The 21663-nt window shown below is 39.9% G+C and overlaps 1 long non-coding RNA gene across 1 annotated transcript in view; it reads left to right on the top strand.

Moving 5' to 3' along the window:
* Positions 1-857: 857 nt before the first annotated feature.
* Positions 858-21663, top strand: part of LOC109388395 (uncharacterized) — a 21842-nt gene continuing 1036 nt past the window's right edge. The window contains exons 1-2 of the long non-coding RNA XR_002125209.1: positions 858-921; positions 20206-20349. This is a non-coding gene — a long non-coding RNA (uncharacterized LOC109388395). The remainder of the gene's footprint in view (positions 922-20205; positions 20350-21663) is intronic.

Raw genomic sequence — 21663 nt, 5'->3', positions numbered from 1 at the left:
TTAAACAGTTGTGTTAGGGTGGTAAGATTATGGAGGAAATTTTCTTACAGTTTTTCTCTTTATATTGTTGCAAAATTCGGTAAAAACTTCTCAAACGTCTAAATGATTATGCACTTGAGACGGGTGTTTTGGACCAGGTGAAATCAATCACCAGGGAAGACTGCCTGGCTACGGAGAGCTTTCTTTACTAGGCGACAAGAGGGGCTTATGTGGGCCAAGAGGAGAAAGAAGAGAAGGGACTAGATTCTTAGTTCAGCAGATTCAAAGGTATGGACCAAAGGGACTCATGTAAAACAAGGCTGCTGGGACATGGGGACAGTTGTCAAGAAGGGTAAGCTGAGATGTTTGAACTTTATCAGCTAGAAAATAAGAAGTAACATGATGACAGGGTATGAGGACCTTGCTTCTAACCACTGTGTGGAGGACCGTTGAGAAGAGAGAGACCAGGGCAGGGAGACCATCAGAAGACACTGGAATGAGGAAGGCCTCTGATGTAGTGTGAGCTCCCGTATACCCCGAGTGACAGAGCACGGAGCATAGTGTTATCTAAACTTCCCCACCCAAGAGCCTCAGATAAAGGCACCTGCTGCACATGTTTCTTTAAAATGAGGGTTAGGGTACCTACAATCTCAGGGATCCCATGAGGCATTTACTACATCACACCAAGGTGATCGTCTGCATAAAGCTCTACAGGGAATACTCCGTGCATTTAAGTGTTGCTTTTCTCCTGCCCTTGAGAAACCCAGGAAAGTTTTGAATAAGTCTCCTGGGAGTGAGTATCTATGACACACCCATCAAACAGAGAAACACTGCACTTCAAGTGAAATGCTCTGACTTGCTTTTCATTAGTCATCCACAGATAAGCCAAAGGTAGAGCAGAGCTTTAAATCTGTCTCGCTGGGGTAGTGGACAAACTCAGAGGTAAGTAAATAACTAAATTTATTTATTTTAAAAATAGCTGCTATTTCAGGAGCACACGACATGAGGGCTTTGTGCATTTGCTTTTGTGTGACTTCAGACCATGGTATGAGTACATCCCTCAGGACGATGTGCTCTTGTTCTAATTATGGAAATGACTGATCTGATCCAATTACTCACAGCATATCTTGCATTACACCAAAGAAATGATTCCAACACAAGGCTTTGATTTGATGAGTGAAAACTGCCAGCCATTTCTATAAGGCCTTTGAAGAAATGGAAAGCTCAACTGATGATAAAAGCAATAAACGAGGGCAGTGGAAGGATACTTAACCTTTAATACCACGGCTGTGGCCCTGGTTGTTTTATCATTAACTACTGCTGCCCAGTTTGAACAAAAATAACTCTTAAGGAGCTATGTTGATTCTCCACAAACTTTGAACAAAAATACTGGTTTTGTTTGTTTGTTTGTTTGTTTGTTTTAGCTGAGCCATCCTGCTACCTGCTGGCAGCTCAGTGGCAGCTCAGCTTGGGCCAGGCATCGAACCGCTGTTGCTCAGAGCTCAAACTCGAGCGAGCTCTTAACCAACTGAGCCACTCGGCCGGCCAAAAATACTGCTTTTTGATTATTACTTTTATAGATATTGTTGTTAGATGTCTAATATGTATAATATTTGCTAAATTTTAAAATAAACATTTTTCCCAATTAAAAAGAACTGGGGGAGAGGGACAAATCTGGCCTGACATTGATAATCTGATTGGTTCATTCTCTGTGTCCCAGCTCCTGGAAATACCAACAAAAGGTTCAGGCTCTTGGCCGATCTCCTCAGATTGGAGGAAGGGAATGACTTGCTGCAGGTGTATGAATGAGGGAAGGTGGTTAGTAAAGCAACAAGGTGGGAGAATCCCTCATTCTTGAAGCAGAAGCCCGTGGTACTTTTGTAACAGAACAGAATGAGACCTCTCCTGAGGTGTCTGGGGGCACAGAATAGGAAAATCAGTAGCCAAATGAACATAGCACACATTCTTGTCATTTCATGCCCCGGACAGTCATTACAATATGCATAACAATATGATTTTCTTCTGCACCGTTATTTTTACTTCCAGGTAAATAATGGTTATTAAACAGTCAACTGATTCATTTTGTTGGGTGATGCCCATTAATTCTTGACACTCTCCATTCCCCATCTTGTCCAACACCACACACACAAACGCCAAAAGATGAGAGAGCAAAAGTACTAATATGTCCATTTAACAACAGCATACCTTCAAAGATGATGGAGCCTCAATGGTAGATTCTAAATTACCTTCCCCAAGAAGTGACTGTGCTGAATGCCAGTCAAAAAAGGGCACTGAGAAGTCGTGACTTCTCAGTTTTTTCTCTTTTTCTGATTGACCTAAGTTATGGCAAAGGATGATGAATAAATTCATGAAATAAATTTCTATTAGCCCATAATTTACTGAGCAACCTATCCTGAATTGCATAAAAATAGCATAATGGTTGCTTCTGTATCTCAGCAATTGTAAATAATGTTGCAATGAATACAGGGGTCCATATAGCTTTTCAAATTAGTGTTTTTATACTCTTTGTTTAAATACCCAGAAGTGGAATACCTGGATCATATGGTAGTTTTATTTATTTATTTATTTATTTTGAGGAAACTCCATACTGTTTTTCATGGTAACTGTACCAATTTTCAATCCCACCAACAGTGTATGAGGGTTTCTTCTCCACATCCTCTCCAACACTTATTATTTAATATTATTTCTTGTCTTTTTTATAATAGCCATTCTTACATTGACAGATGAATGAATAAAGATGTGATGATGTGATACATACACACACACACACACACACACACACACAATGGACTGCTATTCAACTGTAAAAAAGATGAAATGTTGCCATTTTCAACAATAGGAATGGACCTTGAGGTTGTATGCTAAGTGCAATGTCAGAGAGAAAAGGACAAAAATCATATGATTTCACTCATGTGGCATATATGAAAGAAAAAAGAAACAAATGAGCAAACAAAACAAAACTCATAGATACAGAAAACAGATTAATGGTTACCAGAGGAGAAGGCATAGGGGGTACAAAATAGGTAAAGGGGATCAAATGTATGGTGATGGATAAAACCTAGACTTTTGGTGGTGAGCACACTATAGGGTAAACTGATATCAAATTATAATGTTGTACACCTGAAACTTATATAATGTAATTAACCAGCGTTACCTCAATTAAAAAATTAGCATAATTTTTTAGGTTAACCCTAATTAGATAGTTTGTATTTTCCTGCATTTCCAAGTCAGGTTTCCTTTCTTTTCCTGCTGGCAGGCACTGAGCTCTCTTCTGCCCTATCCTCAAAATGTGTTCACAAGACAGGACCCAAGAGACCAATTCTTCAGGGAGAAATGACTAACGAGGCTTTCAGTGGGCACTTCTTTCGATTAAAGAGCTGAATTTTGAAAGAGCAGGGACAGGGGAAGGGTCCATTTGGGCATCTGAAATCATACCTGCCTACCCCAAGAATTCATACACATTCTTGAATTGGCTCGGATGCTGATTGCCAGGAGAACTAACTAGCAGCTCCTCACTTGTATTTCATTTGCATCAGTTCCACCAATATTTATGTATTGGTCACTGTGGGAGCATGTTTACTTGCTGTGAGTTCAGTATTTAAAGGAGCCTGCCAGGGTGATGTCCTTAACCATGAGATGTGAGTTGTGTCTACATCCCCAGGGAGCCCTGGGCTTCCCTGCTTGTAGCTTCAGAGGCTGAGCCCCCTTTCTGCTGGCATTCTCGCTAAAGCTGGGAACACTGGCCTTAGGAATCCTCTTAATCTCTCCTTTATTAACTGCTATTCTGGAAGAGGCCGGAGAGAGCACCATGATGCTAGCCAGAAGCTGATATGGGGCCCCTTCTTGGGTCCTTTTTCTATCTGCCACCCACCAATAGCCCCAGATAAGAGCAATGTTGCTTCCATGCAAGCAAAACTCAACATAGAACTTTCCAGGTTGGATTTATGTGGGAATACACTTACACCATGTGATCACTGTCTCCTCGCTTCCCTCTCCAAACCCCCTCTTTCTGTGGTCCCTCAACACAGGAAGGGTCTGTGCATGACAGTGGCTGATGGCATGGGCTTGGGAGACAGATAACAGGGTTCAAGTCTCAACTCCACTACTTACTCCATATGAGATACTGGGCAAGCTTCCTAACTGCTCCAAGCTTCACTTTCTTCATCCATAAAATGAAGATAATAACTACTTTGCAGTTGACATGAAGATGCAATGGAATAATGCATGCAAAGCAGTATGCCCGGTCCATAATAAATACTCAAGAAATGGTAGCTAATATTATTAATGGAGCCACCATATATTTAGTTGTTCAAACGAGACAGTTACCTTAGGTAGCATTCGTGCCTTTTGTCTCTGTAGCCAACCTGACCTTATGTCCAATTAATTCTACCTCCTAAATATAGTTGAAATCCATTTCCTCCTCCCCATCCCTGCTGTAAGAGCTAAACATCTCTTCTACCAGTTTTTCTTTGCTACCGTTATAACCTTTTCACTTTACTTTTATATCCACCCTCTTCCTATTCCAACCATTCTGCACATTTCCCAACAGTGTGAATTTTCTAAAATAGAAATGTGTTCATGACACTTCTTTAATACAGATCTTTCAGGGATGCCATGCAATTGCTTTCAGGGCTCAATCTCAATTCCTCAGCACAGCATTCAAGACTCAAGACCTAGGATCACAGCTGCAAGATTCACTGCTCTCACTACTCACCACAAACTTTTCTCCCAGAACGATTTGTACTTCTTACAACAACCCTCATGTCCAGGTGCCTTTGAACACACTGTTCCCAGCACATGTTTCTTGTTCTTTTCTTTACATGATGGGCATCCATGTATCTTCTAAGACTCAATCCCTAGAGTTCTTTTCCAAGAAGTCTTCTTGACTCCTCACTCACACAGTATACTATTTTACTTTCTGTCTACAGGCAGACCTCGTTTTATTGTGTGTAGCTTTATTATGCTTCACAGACACTGGGTGTTTCGGAAGGTGAAGGTTTGTGGCAACCCTGCGTAGATGTAAGTCTATCAATGCTACCTTTCCAACAAGTTCAGATGATGGTTAACATTGTTTTTATCAATAAAGTACTTTAATTAAGGCATGTACATTGTTGGGGGTTTTTTTAGACACAATGCTGCTGCACACTTAATAGACAACAGCATAATGTACACATAACTTTTATATGCACTGGGAAATCAAAAAGTTTGTGTGACTCACTTTCTTGAGATATTAGCTTTATTGTGGCAGTCTGGAATGGAACCTGCAATATCTCCAAGGTATGCTGACGCTGTACTTCTCTGTCTCTTTCTCTTTAGAAATGAGTGTCTTGAGATGAGGTACCAGGTACCTTGCTGCATCCTGAATTGCAAGCAACAAACATAGATGTTGAATCAATGTATTCAGCTAACAGTTACTGAGCACCCAGCCTGTGCCAAGTGCTGGGCTCAGAGCTAGACCCACATTTGCTCTTTATCACCGCACAGTTCCCTGTGGTTTTGTGACTCTTAGAGCCACAGGAAAGCATGAGCACGGTATGACTACCCAACACCTCCCTCTTCAAAATTCCCACTCAAGCTTCAATAGCTTCCCATTGGTAGATACAATATAAACACTCATGTATAAATGTCATCTAGACTTATTCTCAGGAAAATCCTGTAAGATATCATCTACGTTTGACAAATGAGAAACCCAAAGTTCTGGGAGATTCCATGGCTTGTCCAATGTCAACCAGCTGGTGACTGGCACAGCCAGGCAACAGGGGAGGCAATGTTGCATAGTGGTTATAAGCTAGCTTTTGGAGTGAGACCAACCTGGGTTCAAATCCCAGCCTTTCCACATATGAGCTGTGTGGTCTTACAAAAATCACTTCACCTCTTCAAGCTTCAGATTCTACTGGGGAAAAATAATACTTAACTATCTACATCACAAGGCTGTGTGAGAACTAAATTAAAAATTGAATATAAGCTTGCAGTCCCAGAGCCTGGTAAGACCCCAGGAGGCAAAATCGTCTCAGAGCCCACATTTCTAATCACTCTGTGGTTCTTTCTGAGGAAGGGTTGGAACTGATAGAAAGTAGATTCTATCTGAAGTTGAACAGGGAACATGAGGCCCAAACAGAATGCCCTTGTTTCTAGCAATCAAGGACACCAAGAAAATCACCTGTGTGCCAACTACATTATAGATATTCCCTAGAGAATTCAAATCTTGTCAGCCATCAAATGTTGAGACTTTGTGAAATGTGACAGTCCTTCGAAAAATACGTATAGACGGTATTGTTTTTAATACTAAAAGTCTAAGTTGGGAAATTAGGACACCAGTGAACTTGTCAAGTTATCTAAAAATCATTTCCTCTTCCATCGCTTCTTTGGGTAGTAATAACCATGGCTTTTTATTCTCTTGAACACTCACTAAAATTGTTGTGTTGTTAATTCTGTCACGTAGAGTGTTTTGGTCCCATTTGGTAAAAATAAGGTAATCCACTTATAGGTATGGTAGAAAGGAGTAAAATTGTTTTTACCATTCATTATAATCTTGAAGCTGTGGACAATTGTAATAATAGTAGGCAATTACTAAGTTCATACTATGTGCTAGGTACTGAGTTGTTTTTTAAAAAAAATAATAATGTATTATTTCATTTAATAGAAGAACCCAATGAGAAACCTGAGATTTAACAAGGTTAAATTCCTTGATGTGGGTCATATGCTGTGAGCGGCAGAGCAGGAAATCAAACCTATCAGAAGCCAAGTTCTCTTCAGCCATTCTGTACAAAGCACCGATTACATATAAGATCTCGGACTATCAGGAAGCCAGTATGAGTAACACACCTCCCATCCTCAGGGGGCTCACCGTGGATCTTCAACATAAGTCCCGTCTCGGACAAAAGAAGGGTAAATGCACGGGTAGACTCAGTGGAGTGGTCAGGCTAACTCTCATACAAAACTATGGGCCCAGGAGAGGAAATCACTGCCTGAAATGAAGTTTGAACAAAGTAGGAGAGGAAAGCAGAGCCGGGTACTCGGGAAAGGCCATGTGAAAAGATGCCATCCGAGCTCACAGGCCTCTACAACTTTGTCTTAGCTCTTAGTTCCAGAGCCACTCTGCCATTCTTATTAGGATTTACATTCTATTTATAATTTTGAACTAAGTCCCAGCACCTGTTGTGACTTTATCTTGCAATTAAAGTAAGAGGATCTGGCTTGCCTTCCTCTCTTCATTTTTGCAAGGTCGTTCCCTTTCAAACATTTACTTTCCCATGATCTATCTGCCTTTTACCCTTGACATAGAGTGGCTGCCACAGGAGTGCAGGTACACAGGTTCATAGCTCACCGAGGCTGAGCCACGGCAACATTTCAGATGAAGGTGGGGAGTGATGGGACGAGCTCCTGGCTTCTGCAGGAGGACAACGGGACCCCAAATCAGAGTGTGTCTTTTGGATTCGGGCATCATATCATTTTGTGAAACTCCATCTAAAAAGCACGTTTTATATCAAGACCAAGTTTTTAATAAAAGTGAAAGCCTTCCATTTGCTACGTTTGAAAGTGCCCCTTGAAACATCAACATTTGAGTGGCAGTTCCAGCAAGCGGCAGGACCGGGACCATGCTGAGGACTTTCCTAAAGTCCCTCAAAGACCCACAAACCCCAAACAAGCAGTGGCTGGCCTCAGTGTGTCCTTTACCTTTTGCTAAGCAGCCCCAAACCTGGCACTAGTGGCAGCTGACCTCAGTTCACAGCATAACCTCTCCCAGGCACCTCCAAGCCCAGCACAGGCAGCCACCAACCGCAGATCACTTTGTAGCTCCTACCAGGTGGCCACGGACCGGACACAGCCAGCTGCTGACCTTGGCCTGCACCAGAGCCCCTCCCCCAGAGTCCCCAGAACCAACACACCCGGTGACCAGTTTCAGAAAAACACCAACATAAAGTCAGGATTACATTTCCTTTTGCGTTGGGTTTAACAAAATTTCACCTCATTGTTAGTTCTTGTGTTAATGGACTATTCAAATGGGTGAATAACAACCTGAAAATGTTTGGTAAAATATACTAATAATAACACTTGTATATAAACCTATATAACCTGTCCAAGATTTAAATTACTACATTTCTGTCAGATGGGTACTAAACTTACTGGAGTAATTACTTTGTAAAGTATATAAGTATTTAATTGCTATGTTGTACACCTAAAACTAATATAATATTGTATGTCAACTGTAATTAAAAAATAAATTTTAAAAAGATTTTTTTTTAATAAATAAATAAATCATTGCATTTCCCTGTGCTCATAGGTCTTCCTGGCTTTGTGAGGCTTTGAGTTATATATTAGCTTAAAAAACAAACCCTCAAAACTCAGAAACAAGTATACACCTGCTTGACGTGTGCAGATATTTGCAGGTTACAGAGACAGAGCTTTTCTGAAATCCTATTCCCCTTTTCAGGGCACCCTCAAGCTACAGAACGTGTCAGAAGCACTTGATATAGCCAAAACTGTGCATTGCTTCCATTGTCCTCAGCCTCTAGGCAACCCCTGCCAACAACTGTCCACTTCAAGGTTGCCAGAGCCATTTCTCAATAATGCAAACAGAACCTCCTCACCACTTACAAAATCAAGTTCAAGCTCTGCGACAGTGTTTCAGCCTGAGTTCACCGGCTTCCCCATAACCCCCATGTACCTCATCATTTCCAGCCTCCCGGAACGCCTCGCCTCAACCCCCTACACAGGTTCTTCCTCACCCCGGTCCCCTCGCCCAATGCTACCCCTCCACCTCTCATGACAGGGGCTGCTGCTCTCTATACCATTGTGTTCTCCTTATGCCTGGGGGATACATTCCAAGATCTCCAGTGGATACCTGAAACCACTGAGAATACCAAATCCTATACAGAGTATTTTTTTTCCTATACATACATGCCTATGATAAAGTTTACTTTATAAATCAGGCAGTTTCACAGATAGAAGACCCGTGCTTACTATAGATCTCAGCAACCTGGGCATACAATTTTTTTTTATTATTATTAACTTGAGAACTTTCACCTTGTCACTTAGAGGAAGCACTTGTGGCTTCTCTTTGGCATATCCGAATCACCAGCATCACTACTCTTGTGCTTTGGGGCCATTATTAAGTAAAATAAGGGTTATTTGAACATAAGCACTGGGATACGACAACAGTTGAACTGATAACCAAGATGGTTACTCGGTGACTAATGGTCAGGGAGCATGTACAGTGTGGATACGCTGGACAAAAGGATGATTCACACCCCAGGGGGCATCGTGAGATTTCATCATCCTATTCAGGATGACACACAATTTAAAACCTATGAATTGTTTATTTCCGGAATTTACCACTTAATATTTTCAGACTGCAGTTGACCAAGGGTATCTGAAACTGAGGAAAGGGAAAGCACAGATTAGGGGGACTACTGTATTCCTACAGGAAATATTTCTATTTGTCTCTTAGGACCATAGTCAATCATCAGTCTCTCTGAGATGGCTTTATGTCACTCCTGTCCCCACATCCTTCCTCTGTCATTGCACCATCCTTCCTGCCTGTCGCATCTTATGACAGTTTGTCCACTGAGCTGTCACTACCTGTTGACATGCCTGCCTCTCCTCCCACACCTGAACTCCCAGAGGGTATAATTATTTCCTCCCCAGCCCTCAACTCAATCAACAAAGTAGATTCTCAATAAATATTTGTTGAATACATGAACAAAATAGGTGAAATTCACCTTTTGCCTTCTTCCACCCTTCCCCCGTCACCAGCTGCCTTTTCTCAGCCTTTCCCTCTGTGCCTACTTCCCTGCCACCGCCAACCTTCTCTTCAACCCCAGCTGTCCATTTTGTCTCAACCATCAATATCAGAACTTGCACTCATTAAAGACTTTGATAAATTCATAAGACTGACCATGTCAACCCTCTCCTGGGGTTTTTATAATTGGCCAGGTAACAAATTTTGAGCCAAAGTAATAAATCTCTAATTGTGGGATTTTAGCCTGGTCAGAGGCTCTCTCACAGTCCCTGCACCCACACTATGGCAATTTGTGTAGGAGTTGCCTTTTCATGATTGTTAGAGGCACCAAATCTCTAAACTCTTGGCTATGTGATGATCTAGGGCCCTAGGAAATCAATTTGCCTCAAACTGAATGGTCCAGCCATTATTTTAGAACTACCAAATTATTGAGGCTGCTTGAAAAAATAAGTCTTTCAGTTTTTTTTCTTTTTAAAGAAGGCTCCACGTTTAAAAGATAAGAAAGGCTTTACCTTCTAAAAAATTTAAACTCAGCAGATCTGATTTAAACACTGATTAATTTTATCTTTCTTATTTGGTGAACTATTTAACATGCAGTTATTTGTTAATGAAGGGACGGGGAAACAGAATCATTAAAACCATATGAGAACCAAGCAGAGAGAAACTTTCCCCCAATTATCTCTCAGCAGATAGGTTAAAGAGTAAACAGTAAGGAAGATGAGCTCAGGCGAGTAAGTTTAATAAACATCCAGCTGGATTTCCTAGGAATTCTGAAAGCCCTCTCTGAGTGTTTCGTGTGAGACCTTTTTAGGAAGATAAAGGATGGATGGTGAGTTCTACCACGCCTGTGCTTCAAAAGAGGGCATAATCTATATGGAAGTGATACACACGCCCCAATTTCTGTCCACTGGAGTATCTGTGTTAAAACAAATAAATAAGATTCTGCCTGCCAAACCATCCCCATGCCAGCATGGCCCCTCAGACCAAGGCCATCCTACCAAAGCAAAGACGCCAGTAATAAATCATCACGCTTTCAGTCTGCTGAGTCATAACTGAGAATAAGGCAGTAAAAGTAACATTCTAGAGTTGCTTGTCTTTCAGACATATAACAATATGATATAGTATTAAGGACTAGAAATCAAATAAGAATATGGATGAAGAAATGCATTTAAAACCCCAAGACACCTTGTAAATATCTGGTGGTAGGGTTACTATGATGGCGATATGTGATACCACTTAACTAGTAGAGGTGGTGGCTAAGTTGTCAAACAGAAGACTCTCACATGGATGGGCAAGTCAATGAAAGCCACCTCTTCCTGCCTAGCTTAAACAGGCTGTGAGCTGAGAAAACAATGCTATATTTGGTTTTCAGATGCTTGGGCCACCAGAAAAACCCATTTAAGAGACATATGATTATAATATATGTTATCCTAGATTATATATTGGTTTAAAATAGAAAATGCTTCTGAGTTCCACTCGGGCTCCCAAGAGCTTGTCTACCCACCACTTTTAGTGAGGATGAGAGTCCCTTGCTTCCTGAACCCCACCCCCACCCCTCCACCCCCAGAGTAGAACAAAGGTCTAGCAGAAAAACATATCTCCTGGGATCATTTAAGCCTGGTAAAGGGATGAGGAGTTACTCAGTCCAACCCCCGATGGAATACAGTGAATATAAAAAGAACTCATGCGTGTAAAGCCTGTAGCACAATAATTACCATATACTAAGCCCTCAATAAAAGCTGCTATTAATAGTACTAATAGTAATATCTTGGAGTTGTTTAGTGGCAGGGCTGGGACTAGAACCCACGTCTCTACTCTCAATCTTCTCAGTAAGACCAGAAGCTTCCACTATGGAAAGACTATCTAGAGTGGGAGGCTTTGGCAAATTGTTTTAAAAGAGCCAATTATTTCCAAGAGATTTATTGTATTATAAATGCCACCATTTATATGCTCAGATAGTTTAGTTTGAGAATATCAACAGATAAAGTTTGATTATTTTAGATTCCCAAATTATTTTTCCCATTTCCTTTCATAAAAAGGAGTCCAGACATAAAAATCAAATGTGGTAAATGATTACTTTCATTAAAATTATGTTTGCTTGAAAATTAGACAATAAGCCTTCGTATCTCAGGGCTCCAGCTGTACAATTTGACAATAATCAGCACCTACAGATTATATTTTAGCAAAGATACTCCTACAAGACGCTCCAGGCTTTACAAACTGCCATGGAAAACAGCTGGGAACCATGACCTCCTGAGCCTTATCCAAAAACAAAACAAGCAAGAAAATTATTCTACTCCCCAACCCTCTCCCCCCCAAAAAACAGTAAAATATTTCTGTTCTAAAGCAATGCAGGGCAAATCCAACATAGTTAATTTTACTTTACTCTGTGATCAAATAAATTGAATGGTTTGACTCTACCAGGCCACAAAAGTAAGTGGCCCCATAACCTCTCTGCCTAAAGAACTTGATTATGACTTGAAAGAAATCAAACACTGGACATTTAAATTTAAGTAACAATAATAACAATGATAATGGTCATGATAACAAGGAGAGATTTTGTGAAAAAAGATATCCATGGTCAAAATAGGTTTCAAAAACTCTTATTCAAACCAAGTTAAACCAATAAAATTAACCAAGTTTCTTTACTGCAGTATCCTCAAAGGGCTCAGTTCCTTTATGTGAATTGTTTCTCCTACAAAGCAAAATAATGTGTAGCAACTGGCAAATTAATTCTTTGCAGAGAATCAGTTGGAGCTGGTATTCTACAGGACCCATTTTAAAACAGTCTGATTTAGATTATAGACAGGTATTCAAAAGGCCCATCTAATATTAGGGTAATCATAATGTATGCAATATATTCTTATATTAAATCCTTAATACCTACAGTTATATAATCTTAAAATATATATTGCTAACCATTATCTATAGGAATTGAATTTACATTGGCAGTGAAAAGAAAGCACCACTTCTTACCAGGAAGATTGTTTCTCCCCTGCCTACATTTATTATTGATACTTTAACATTTGACATGGATAAAACAAACACTTTTTTCTTCTGCAGTCACTAATGTTCACTGCAATCAAAGTTGCCCTTGTTAGACTAATATATAAGCATCAGTATAATGCTTAATTAAGTATAAATTTTTAAACATATTTTTAAAATTATTTTATTATAAAAGTATTGGGTGCTTATTACAGAAAATTTAGCACATTCAGAAAAGATTTTTTTTTAAGAAATCAGCAAATTATTACCAGTAATTCCACAACCTAGGGATAAACTTTGGTATGTTTCTTTTTACAATTTTGTCTCCTAGTTTTTTTTACATACTGAGCATTTTCCCTTGACATTAAAAAATTTATTCAAAAGTATATTACCCATGGTTAAATATGGTGGATTGAAATCATGTGTTTATCTTTGCCTTCCCATCAAAAATGGAAAAATTGCAAGGAGAATTGAAGAGTCAGCAACATCATTTTTTTTTTTTCAAGATGGAAATTAGGTGAAGGCATAGTAATTGCTTTAGTGGAAGGGAAAAAGCTGAAATGCAGCTAAGTGCCTACAGCTGGGGATTTTATCAAGCTACAAGTAAATCCAGTCTAGAATCCTCCCCAAAGGCATTTACAAAAATTGAAGGTGAGACATGGAGCTGAGCCAGGGGAACTGGCTTCAAATACGTACTGGGAGTAGACACACAGGCCCCACTGCACGTAGCCAAGGGACTTCCCTTCCCACCCCGACAACAGAGGACTCATTCTCTGGAGAAAGAGAACCAGAGAATCTCCTAGATATGTGATTGCCAAGCCTGGCAAAGGTCAGGAGAGAAGCCAAAGATAATATAAAAGACTAAAAGTGGGGGATTGAGTGAAGGTTATAAATGAAAGACATGAAATTCCCCCAGAACTGGAAGCCAGGCTGACAAAAGAAAGAACACCAATTGGAAAATTTTTCTATGAAGAAACAAAACTCAACAAACCCAGATGCTCGAAAAACCATAATATTTGTGGGTCAACTAACAGAAAAGCTAATTCTTGGTCCTATCATCCTACAAGGATGTCATGCATTTATTTCTCAATCAACACTGTAGTGCCTCACTCTTAAATATGAAGGGAGAAACAAAATCTCCAGACATAGGAGGAAGGCTTCCAACATGAAAAGCAAACAGATATTAACAACTAGAACTTCATGGAACCTGGATTTCTGGTCAAGATGGTGGAGTAGGTACCATATTTTCCCATGTATAAGATGCACCCTTTTTCAAAAAATTTGAGGTCTGAAAACTGGGTGCGTCTTATACAGTGGTTGTATGAGCACAAAAACAAGCGCAAAAAAAGCGAGACATGTAAAAAAATCTGCAACCACAGTATAACACGCACCCAGTTTTTAGACCCCAAATTTTTCAAAACAGGGTGTGTCTTATACATGGGGAAATACGGTAAATGCTGTGCTCGCCTCCTCTCAGGGCCACATCAATTACAACCAAACCACAGAACAACCATTACTGAGATTTGCCTGAGGTTTAGCTAAACCGAAGCCCTACAGCTACGGGCACACTGGAGAAGCCATTTTGAGACTGGTAGAAGGGGCAGAGATGCAGAACAGGCTAGTCCTACACCTGTGTGTGACCATTAACACTCGGGAGGGATATCTCAGTCATGGAGGTCCCCCCATGAGGAGCAAGGGGTCTCAGCTCCTCCGAGACCAGGGTTTCAGTGCCAGGGAGAGAAGTCCCCATAATTTCTGGCTGTGAAAACCAGCAGAGATTGTGGGTGAGATGGAGGCAGCTACACTCCCAGGTACCTCTCTTAGAGGGACCGCGCAAGGACTTACTTGCTGATGGAATCACTCGCTCTGAGCTCCAGCACTGGAGCAGCAGTTCTAAAGGTACAAAGGACACAGGAAGAGGAACTGAGTTGTCTGGCTTCAGATTGAGTCTCGGGGGCAGCTTTCTCCCAGATGGAGGAACTGACGGAAGCCATTGTTTCTTTGTTGAGCCCTCCCACTTCTTGCGTACAGACGCAGGCAGACGTATCTGAGCCTCCACCCAACCAGCTATCATCACCTTTCACCTGCCCTTCCTAGTGATTCCCTGAGACCATTCCCCACCCAACTGTCAGGCATACCCAAGTCACTTTCAGTGGCTTTTCTGTATAAATGGCCTGCATTGGCTCATGCTTCGGACAGTCCTAAAATCTTGCGAAGGTTCACAAAACCCAAACAAGCAATATCTGGCTTCGGCGTATCTCTGGCTGAGCAGCCCTAAACCCAGAACTAGTGACAGCCAGCCTTGGTTTGCAGCTTGGCCCCTCTAGGCACCCCCAAGCACATCACAGACAGCGGACTTCTCTGTATTCCTTTGTGGCTCATTCCAGGTGGCCCCGGGCAGGGCACAGACTGCTGCTGAACTTGGCCTGCAGGGGTCCCCTCCCAAGAGTCCCTGAGGCTGGCAGGCCCAGTAGCCAGCTTCAGACTGGGCCAGAGCATCACCCCAGCCACCTCCAAGGATGACACACCCAAAGGGCAGACTGAGCAGGCACAAGAGCCCATCCTAAGCAAACCCTGCGCTGTAGGGTCAGCTCCTGCCCATCTGCTTTTCCACTATAGTCACAGTCAGTCCTCACAACCAATGAGCCTGAAGGGTATTGTGCTGAGCGAAGAATGTCAGACAGAAAAAGAGAGATGCAATATGATTTTGCTTCTATGTGGAATGTAAAGAACAAAAGAAACAAACAAATGAAACAGAAACAAACTCATAGATTCAGAAAACATGTTGATGGTTGCCAGATGGGAGGGGGGTTGGGAATGGGTGAAAAAAGAGGAAATGATTAAGAAGTACAAATTGGTTGTTATATTGGTAGTCATGGGGATGTAGGGTATAGCATAAGAAATATAGTCAATAATATTGTAATAACTATGGTGTCAGATGGGCACTAGATTTATTGGTGTGAAAGATGGGAGGAGGTTTGGGGGACAGGGTGGAAAAGGTGAAGGGATTCAGAAGTACAAATTGGTAGTTAAATAATAGTCATGGGGATGTAAAGTACAGCATAGGGAATATAGTCAATAATATGGTAATAACTATGGATAGTGGGTACTAGACTAGTCAGGGGATCACTTCTTAAATTATATAAATGTCTAACCACTATGCTGTACAACTGAAATTAATATCAAATAATAAATATTGAATGTCAACTAGAATTGAAAAATTAAAAATGGGGGGAGGTGAAAGGAAATAAGTTCAAATTTCCAGGTATAAAAGAAATAAGTCATGGGGATCATGGGGATGTAATGTACAGCATAGGGAATATAATCAATAATATTGTGACAGCGTGATACAGTGTCAGATGGTTGCTGGACTTATCATGGTGATCACTTCTTTAGGTATATAAATGTTGAATAACTATGTTGTACACCTGAAACTAATGTTGTATGTTAGATATATTTTAATAAAAATATTTTTGAAAAAACAACTTAATGGAACCCAACACATTTCAGGAAAGAGGATAAAACACAAAAATAAAACTGTATACATAGACATATACATAAGAGAAGATACTACAACCATGAAATAAGAAACAGAATCTGGGCCTGGGAGATAGAGAAGAGGAAGAATGAAAAGTCAAAGAACAAGAAAAAACATCATGGAAATTTTAAAATACCAAAGCAGAAAAAAGTCAATAGGAAGTTTGGGATATAATGAAAAATTTTCCCCGAAAGTATAATAGAACAGAAAGACAAAAAACATGGGTAATTGAAAGAAAAGAGAACAAGCTAAGAGGTTCACTATATCACTAGTAGGAATACCAAAAAAAAAAAAAAAGAAANAGAGAGAGAGAGAGAGAGAGAGAGAGAGAGAGAGAGAGAGAGAGGAGAGAGAGAGAGAGGGAGGGAGAGAGAACAGGACAAGGAATGTGTGTGAGAGAAGAATTATATTTTTAGGTATACAAATTTTTAATAAACTATTTTAGAGCAGTTTTATGTTATAATAATATTGAGCAGAAATACAGAGTTCCCATACCCCCCTAACCCTCAAGCATGCACAGACTCCCCCACTATCTACATCCTTCAATTGTACCAACAGTGGTACAATTGTTACAATCAATAAACCTATTTTGACACATCACTAACACCCAAAGGCCATAGTTTACATTAGGGTTCACTCTTGATGTTGTACATTCAATGGATTATGACAAAGGTGTAAAAACAACATGTACCCCCCATTACAGTATCATACAGAATGAATGGTGTCACTGCCTTTAAAAAATCCTCTATAGTCTGTCTTTCATCCTTCTAACCTCTTTAGCTTCTGGCAACCACTGATCCTTTTATTGTCTCCATAGTTTGGCTATGGCTTTTTTCACTCAGTGATTTGCTAATATTTTGTTGAAAATTTTTCCATCTTTGTTCGTGAGTGATATTGGTCTGTAGTTTTCTTGTGATGTCTTGGTCTGGTTTTGTTATTAGGGTAATGCTGGCCTCATAGAATAAGTTAGGAAGTATTCCCTCTGCTTCTATCTTCTGGAAGAGATTGTGGAGAATTTGTATAATTTCTTCCTTAAATGTTTGGTAGAATTCATGAGTGAACACATCTAGGCCTGGTGCCGTCCATTTTGGAAAGCTGTTATTGATTCAATTTCTTTAGTACATATAGACTTATTCAAATAGTCTGTTTCTTCTTGTATGAGTTTAGGTAGATGGAGTCTTTCAATGAATTGGTCCATTTCATCTAGGTGATCAAATTTGTGGGCATAGAGTTATTCACAATATTCCTTTGTTATTCTTTTAACGTCCATTGGATCTGTAGCAGTGTCCCTTCTTTCATTTCTGATATTAGTAATTTGTGTCTTTTTTTTTTTTAGTTAGCCTTCTAGAGGCTTATCAATTGTTTTCATCTTTTCAAAGAATCAGCTTTTCATTTCATTGACTTCCTTTTGATTTCCTATTTTCAATTTCATTGATTTCTGCTCTTATTTTTATTATTTCTTTTCTTCCGCTTACTTTGGATTTAATTTGCTCTTCTTTTTCTAGCTTCTATGGTGGAAACTTAGATTAATGATTTAAAATTTTTCTTATCTTCTAATCTATGTATTCAATACTATAAATTTCCCTCTATGCACTGCTTTTACTGCAACCCACAAATTTTGATAAGTTGTAAGTCATTTTCATTTAGTTCAAAATATTTTTTCAATCTCTCTTGAAATTTCTCCTTTGATTTACATGTCATTTAGAAGTGCATTGTTTAATCTCCAAGTATTTTGAGATTTTCCAGACATCTTTCTGTTGCTAATTTCTAGTTAATTCCATTGTGGCCTGAGAGCAGACATTGTATGATTTCTATTCTTTTAAATTTGGTAAGATATGCATTATGGCCCCGAATGTCATCTATCTTGGTGAATGTACCATGTGAACTTGAAAAGAATGTGTATTTTGCTGTTGTTAGATGAAATAGTCTATAAATGTCAATTATAGCCAGTTGATTAATGGTGTTCTTAAGTTCAACTATGTCCTTACGGATTTTCCGCCTGTTGGGTCTGTCCATTTCTGATATAGGGGTGTTGAAGTCTCCAACTATGTAGTGGATTCATCTATTTCTCTTAGCAATTCTATCAATTTTTGCCCAGGAATTTTGACACTTGTTAGGTGCATGTACAGTAAGGATTATTACGTCATCTTGGAGACTCAATCCCTTTATCTTTATGTAATCTCATTCTTTATCCTTGGCAACTTTTCATGCTCTGTCTGAAAGAGAATAGATAACATAGACAATTAACAAATTAAGAAGTGGTAGTATAAGCCTGTTATTTAGGGGAGGGGAGAAGGTAAATAACAAAATAAATACTTAAGACTTAGAAATTGCTCCTTCTGGAAAGCCAAACTGGGAATTAGGAGGATTGAGTCAAGGGGCTGTTCTTTCTGTGATAAGCTTTTAGCACCATTTGACTTTTTCAAAAACCATACACATGTATTAATTTCATTAAAAAACAAAGGTAATATTTTAAAAACACATTCTATAGAATGGATACACCATGAGTTAATTAAATATTAATCTATTTTTGAATGTTTGAGTTGTTTCCAATTTCTTCATTATCATAAATAATGCTGAGATGGAGACCTGCCTCCACGTCTCTGAGAATCCATTTGGTAGGAATGGTGTCCTAAGTCCCTATTAGCACAATGAACAACATACCAGGTCTGTCCAGCAATCATGCAAAACCCTTCTCCAGAGAACTAAGTCAAAGTCTGCATTTTCTATACCCTTACTGTGGGATCTAGAAATGGTTTCTGTCAAAAATATGGAACTATGACTATCAGATGGGAAGAGGGTCGGGGCGGAGCTGCATGAAAAAGGTGAAGGGATTAAGGAGTGCAAATTGGTAGTCACAAAATAGTCACAGGGACATAAAGTTCAGTATAGGGAATATAGTCAATAATATTGTAATAACTGTGATGGTGCCAGGTGGGTACTAGACTTATCAAAGGGATAACTTCATAAATTATATAAATGTCTAACCTCTACACTGCACACATAAAACCAATATAAAATATTGAATGTCAACTATAACTGAAAAATAAAAAAGAACCCCTCCAAAGTATGAAAATATTCCCATTTTTTACTAATTTTTTTAATCACATAGAACCTTCAGAAATCCTTAACCCTTGCATTTTTCTTAATTTTTTTCTAAACTCCATCAGATATCAACTGCTTATTTTTAAAACATCCTAAAAGTCTAAAACTAAAATCTAGACATCTATACTTTCAGCAATATTTAATTTTAATATTTCAGGCAAGAGGGCTTTTTCTAAAATGATGACAGTGGAAACCAAGATTTTTTTTCACAGATCCAATAGTAAATTATAACTTAGAGCCCAAATTTTATTCTTCAAAATGTGTAGATATAATTTGTGGGTCAAATATGGGCCCTAGTACCAAAGATCAGATTGTACTTCTATTGACTCAAGCCCCAGACATCAAGAAGATTCATTCTCCTGATCAGCCCCAAACTCTCTCGCTTTTAAGCCTGCTGCTATGAGAGTGAGGCAAAGGGAGAGAGTTTTAATACTAATACAGGGTTAAGTGCTTACTATGCCAAGCTAAGCACACCAAATGCATTAGCTCAATCCTCAAGCAACCCTTTTAGATAAAATCTATTATTATCTCTACTTTACAGAGAAGGAAAGTGAGCTTTAAAGAGGCTATATGTGTTGTCCCAGGTCATATGCCTTGCGGTGGCAGAGCAGAGATCTGAACCCATGGCTGACTCCAGCAGAGCCCAGCTGTGTTCATCCACTGCCTTACTCAGCAGCGATTCTGGATCCACAGAAATGCAGGATAACAGGCAGCCTGGATCAAGGATAGCAAAGAGTGGACTCCCTTTACTTTCAGTGTTAAATATGACTTCACTGACATGCAGATATATTATCTGAAATTAACATGACAATTGTCCTACATCTCAACCCAAAAGGGCTACAGTGTCCATTACTATTCTTGGAGAAAAGCTGTATTCATCTATTGCATTCTGTACCAGTGCCACCTGTTGAGTCATCTGCCTGTTTCCTGATCAACTCCGTTTGCTTTGAAGCCCAGGTCTTTCAACACCCCGGGAACTGTAAGTACTTTGTCATCTAGCCCATTATCAAAACCGAACTTCTGCTATTACCAATTCAGATGGTTCCTCCACTCAAGGCTTCCAGTCTCCAGGTGAAAGGGCTAACACTCCTTTTAGAGTTCCCCCAGTGCCCCAAGCTGCAGAGGGCCCCTGATTTTGGCCTCATCCCAGGTTTAAGTGCTTCTAAATTTACTAATCCAAAATAGAGGAAGGATGGTAAATAGGTCTCCTTTCTTTACCAAAGCCAATTAGTGGACTTGACTGGAGTGCCATGGTGGAAGAATTCTGAGCTCCGTGGAGGATCCCTGGAAAAGAAGGTGATGTTTGGCTAGTGGTGTCCCTGCAGGGGACAGGAGAGATGAAGCACATGTAACAGGAACCTGCAATCCCTCAAGGGATTGCTCAAGCACTCTAGTTATTACCTCATGAACGCTTGTGGTTCATAAGCAACACGTTAGCAAAGAGAAATAAAAGAAGCCTGGGTGCTATATGTCACCAACTTCTTTTAAACTTTCACTTTTATTCCCAAGGTAATTAATTTAAAAGTGAATCAAAAACCTTCTTCTGGGATGACAGAAAAGGCTTTTCCACAGATGAAGGTCATTGCCACACTCAGGGACGATACAGGACCGATGCACTTGACCGCAGGATGACAGCAGCCCCGAGTCAGCTGCAGAGCACATTACAAGTGAAGGAGGGTAATCAGCCGGTGTGTGAGGATGTGATTAAGACACTAAGCAGAGTGAGCTCCAGAGTCCAGCGTCCTGCCACAGGCACCATCAGGTCCACCGAGCTCTGCAGAAGGAACAGCACTGATGCGAAAGGCTGCCAGACCGGGATCCTCACCCAGGCTCTTTCACTTACTAAACTACTGGTTACACAGTCACAGATGAGAAGACCCTACATTGTGAAGGCGTGCATTCTCCCCAAATTAATGTATACATTCCAAATAAAAATCCCAGCATGTTTTTCACAAACTGACTCTAAAATCTATATGGACCAGCAAAAGACCTATAACAGACAGAAAGTTTTGAAGTCAAGACATAGAGTTGGGGCCAAAGGAGCAGGGAGCTTCCCTAGCCAGATCTGAAGACTTTATATCAGAATTTTTAACTTCCCTAGTCAGATATGAAGATTTTTTTTATTAGTTTCAGGTATACAAAACAATGTAATAGTAAGACATTTACACCCCTCACAAAGTGATAATCCCCCTCCCCCAAATCTACTACCCCTCTGACATCGTATATAGCTATTACAGTTCCACTGACTCGATTCCCTGTGCTGTACTCCACATCCTTTGACTATATATATATA

Source organism: Hipposideros armiger, unplaced genomic scaffold (assembly GCF_001890085.2).
Source record: "Hipposideros armiger isolate ML-2016 unplaced genomic scaffold, ASM189008v1 scaffold_194, whole genome shotgun sequence".
Classification (NCBI taxonomy): domain Eukaryota; kingdom Metazoa; phylum Chordata; class Mammalia; order Chiroptera; family Hipposideridae; genus Hipposideros; species Hipposideros armiger.
Note: the sequence above shows the minus strand (reverse complement) of the source record. Positions and strands in the feature narration are given on the sequence as shown.